Source organism: Triticum aestivum, chromosome 7B, assembly GCF_018294505.1.
Source record: "Triticum aestivum cultivar Chinese Spring chromosome 7B, IWGSC CS RefSeq v2.1, whole genome shotgun sequence".
Classification (NCBI taxonomy): domain Eukaryota; kingdom Viridiplantae; phylum Streptophyta; class Magnoliopsida; order Poales; family Poaceae; genus Triticum; species Triticum aestivum.
Genome location: NC_057813.1, coordinates 65862659 through 65867980, shown reverse-complemented (window position 1 = coordinate 65867980; position 5322 = coordinate 65862659).

Genomic DNA, 5322 nt, shown 5'->3' with positions numbered 1-5322 from the left:
ACGAAATCCTTATAGGGAGGTGGCCAACTTCTTTAATCAAGATACTACAATAATAGGTCTCTCGGCTGGGTGGTGCTGGCCTCGACATCCACTTTACCGGTTATCGAGGGACCAATATTATAGTTCTTGGGAAATGTTCCAAACCATCATATCTGCCTGAGATTCAGATCTGGTTGGTGTCAGGATATCCCAGACTCATCAAGTCTAGAAAGAAAAATGAAAGTTTGCAACGCAAATCGACGAGATAATGTTGCGGGATTCTCGGGGAGTGAGCTACGATAGTAAGCTCCAAAACATGAGCTGGTTCTGCTACAACATGTGAACATGCTGTCCCAGACAAACATGACCACGTGGTAGTCTTATAATAAAACACTACCGAGTTCAGGAGGGGAAACCATCATTAAGGACATCGAAGTCTCCACGCGTGGAAATCCAAAGAGTTCACCTTGGACAGACTCCTTTATCTTTGAACAACTCAATCAGTGGCTTGGTGTGCTAGGATATACATATAGAATGGAGGTTGCAAATCTCCAGACCACAGAATACTTCGCACGTATGCATGACTGACTTGGGATGATTCCAAAGGAAACAACATTGACTTTCTCGAATCCACGGCGGCAACTTGCATCAAATGCACATGGACTGGAGGAAGTCACTTCTTACATCCGAACATTTGCTCCATGAACTAGCATGAAGAAATGCTTTCAAAAGTTTCCAACACTAACTTAATGTTCAACAAAATCATGGAGGGAATAAGGATGTTGTCAATGGGCTCAACAACAATTCATCCGGGTTTCCTTTTAAAAGGAATTCCATAGTTAAGTGAACAAGTGATAGCATTGGTCAGACCAAAGATGTAAGGGTGTATGCTCGAGGGATCAACCACGAGTAAGACAACATTACGAGCATCGTTGGTACTGATTTGATTTGACGATAGCCCACACTCAAATCAAAGGATTGATAAGACAATAGGTCCAGCAACTGATCACAAGGACCAATCGATGAAGATATCATCTTTCTTCAACACACACTACACAAGAATATCCCTTTGGAACGAACTAAGTCAGACAAGCTTTTATCTTCCAACTCTCCAAGTTGTTGTCTAGCTTAACCAACTAGCTCAGGGATATCTAACACCGATTCTTGGAGAGAAGGTGGTTCACAAGAAACCAACTTGATCACGAACTCAACATAGCGGTCAGGTGACAACCCGGTAACACCTCCAAGAAGATATTTGGAAAGTCACAAACCACCGGTATGTTACTAAGCTCGAGAACAATCTTGCTTTTGAGGGCAAGACGATATGATCAAATGAGTGAGGACTTGACAAGATCCTAACTCATCAATCGAAGGGTGCACCGAAATAAGGACTAGGTAGCACGATCAGTCTTAGAAGGATGATTCGAAAACCAACATACTAAGAATGAAATTATTATCCTTTAACTACCAAGCAACAGAGTTGCTAGCAGTATTGATTTCACACATCACAATTCATTTGTCGGTATTCCGGTTGCATCAACACGAGGGCCGAGGAATGAACAGTGATGGCAAGAAGTATCACTGTACCAAGAGTTCATGGGATGGTGTGCAATTCCTATAACAATCTCGATATAAAATATGTAATACTCCAAGGTAGAGCAGAACCAAAAGCTGGATTGGCATTTGATCTGCGGAATACAACTACTTTGACCCAATCCTAGATATGGAAGAGGTACTGGAGTTTGTTTCTCCTAGTCATTCCGGAATAGAATGGCTTGACAGACCACAAGAGTCATAGGCATCGATGAACGAACGCACGCATACTCTTGACTATCAATTGATAGACGAGGGTCAGAATGCAACTAAAGAGAACAACTCAAAGGAACATATAACTTTCTGAGTTGTGGATGCATAGATTAGTATGTCGAACCAAGTTCAACATATTTCTTCCGGATAACCCATGCAGAAAGGTAGAACCGGCAGAGTCACGATTTATGAATGGAGAACTCCTCAAGAGTACTCTAATTGTGATTTTTTTTTGATCCAATAAACATCTGCCATAAGTAGTTCATGGTATTTGGAAGAAGAAGATACCACGGACTTCAAGGACTATCGCAAAGGTTACTAATATCCTAAAGGCACTAGCAATTACTATCAACATGAAGTAGGTAGAGTGAATCTCGGGTTCAGAACCCAGGAGTAGAATACCTACTACTAAGTAGCATCACGGGATGCTTCCGAGAATAAAGGCCAGAATCTTCACACTAGGACACAAATCATGGCTAGACCACTAGATGATCCCCTAAGCACTTAGGGTCATAATAATAATTCCAACATATATGTCGAGGCAATAATTACCTCAACACACTGATTAGTGTGGTTAATCTGGCCCATGGGAACATCGGAAACAGAAGGAAGGGATTTGCAAATGCATCGGACTATTTAGAAACCTGGGATGACTCGGACAGCATAACGGCTATAATTGCTCAAAAAGATTTGAGACAATCACAAAAATGGTGGCATAACCACTCAGAAGCACAATATCAAGGTTCCGAGATCAACAATTAACATACGGAAGTAGTAGGAACTGAACTGAGACTTAAATCCAACAATCTTATAAGTCTACTGATTAGTAACACGTGATCCTAATAGAAAGAAGAGATAGCCTAGTTCTTAATCCCCGCAGGAAAGATAAGATGACTTAGATCAGAAGGGCATGAGGTATAAGGAGTAAAAAGAGCCTTACGTTCCATCCCACAATCAATTCCCTTATATAACTAAAGAATTTCTAGACTCAACTTCGACCGGTTTGGCTTGGTAATCCTACAGGCAGTCAAGCTCTGATACCAACGCTGTCAGGACCCCGACTCAATGCCACATCGATCTAGCATGTAACACCTCATATCACTTTGCGGCCTCACGCACGGTATTCCCACGGGTGTCGCCTTACCTTTGCCCGGGACCGTTTGCGCCTTTTGGCACACGTATATGACAGTGTCGCTAGCATCCATATGATAAGGAGCCCGGGCTGACATGGCTAGTCGTAAACCCAAAGTGGCACAGACTTACAGGGACAGGCATCCATGACCCAGCATCGAACGTGTCGGTCATCAGCGAGTGAATCCAGGCTGTAGCACTGGGCTAGCAGGACTCCGGTGAACCGGGCTGTAGCGGGCTAACAGGACTCCGGTATTCATCGTGTGACATTTCCCCGAAGGGACAGACACAGGAACGAAGAAGGACACATGCCGGCCAGCCTAAGTGTTCCGGAGCAGTAGCAAGCTACCATGGCTCGGTGGAAACACTAGGAGACATTTCCCGGTAAGAGAGGCTACTAAGGATAAACAACTAGGTTGTCAGATCCCACACATACCAAGCATTTCAATAACATACACACAATATGCTCGATATGTGCAAATACAACATGGCATCACAACATGACTCTACAACTCAAGTATTTATTCAATAGGCTCCGAGGAGCGAGATATTACAAACAGGGGTCTCACGACCCAACATTCAGAGCATACAAGTCAAAGCACAAACGGAAGCTATCATGTCTGAGTACAGACATCTATAAATGAAAAGGGCTGAGAAGCCTGACTATTTATCAGATCCTGCCGAGGCACAAGATCGTAGCTGAGGTATCAAGCTAAACGTCGAAGTCCAAGCGGAACTACTAGTGAGACTGAAGTCTCTCTGCAAAAACATAAAATAGGCAAACGTGAGTACAAATGTACCCAGCAAGACTTACATCAGATCTACCTACACATGCATCATTATCAACAAAGGGGATGGTGGAGTTTGACTGCAGCAAGCCAGCTTTGACTCGGTGGCTATCCTGAACTACGACCTGCAGGGGTGTACTTCTTCATACATGTTTCCACCACTTAGCGTCTGCACACGACATGTGCTCGGCAGACTTCAAGCGAAAGCCGACGTGGGTGTAGACCACGACCTACCTAAACACTCAAGTCTCTAGTCCAGGTTTATCGCCTATTCGGGTTCCATCCATGAGGAGATCCGGCCGGAGTTTCGCTCACAGCCCCAAACGATGTGAACAGGGTTCCGTGACACCAAACGGGCGCCCGGTTTACCCGGCCATGTGCCTACCGCATCACAGCCCACCCCTACGGTCAGCGCTGTCCACGGCCTCCAGCATACTACAAACACCAGAAACTACTTGCAACTCCTGGACAGAGGACGAGGGTGAATGAGAAGTCGAGCGGGGTCATATTTCAGGGCCCAATGTATGGTAGTAACTGAATCATGGATCACAAACACAGAACTCAGTTTCTGAGGACGGCTACAATGAGACAACCCACCATGTACTCCTACATGGCCTCTCACCGCTACCTTTACCAAATCGTGTTCACACACTTAGCTCACACACAGTAGGACATGTTCACACGCCTCTGATTCATCCCCGATGAATCAGACCTGACTCAACTCTAAGCAGTAGCAGGCATGACAAACAAGCATGAATGAGTAGGCACAACAGGGCTCAAACAACTCCTACTCATGCTAGTGGGTTTCATCTATTTACTGTGGCAATGACAGGTCATGCAAAGGATAAAGGGGTTCAGCTACCGCAGCAAGTAACAGATAAATCGGTGTTGTCCTAATGCATTAAAAGAGAGCAGGGGCGAGAGAGTAGGATTGTATCGGAATGAACAAGGGGGTTTTGCTTGCCTGGCACTTCTGAAGATAACATTGAGTCTTCATCAGTGTCAACGATCACATCATCGGTATCACGTCTATCGAGAGGGGACAAATACCGGCAACACAGAAAGGAACACAATCAATGCAATGCACAACATGATGCATGATCATGACATGGCAAAATGAATGTGTTTTGAGCTAATGCAACTAGCAACAGAATAAATGAAGTTGGTTTGAATACAAGATTCAAATTCAAACTCCATATGTGATTATTTAAATATCATTCACTTCATTTGTCCTAAACAGTAGTGATAAGTTGTTCTAACATGCATGAAAATGGTACAGATGGATTCCTTGAATTTTTCTGATAATTTTTCATATATAATTTATTTAATTTGGAGTTACGGTTAATTTTCTATGATTTATTGAAGTTTTAGGCATTTTCTGGAATTTCAGAATTAAATTAAATCCAGAAAATGAGTTATGACATCAGCACTGCGTCATGCTTGCGTCAGCAAGTCAACAGGGCTGCCCCGGGTCAAATCTGACGTGTGGGGGCCACACGTCAGTGACACAGGAGCTAATCCCGGTCAAACCCAGCGCTGACTGGGGTTTGACCAGGGGTGGGGCCCGCTGTCAGTGGCCTAGGGGGTTGATTAGCGGGGTAGTTAGGCCCTAATGACC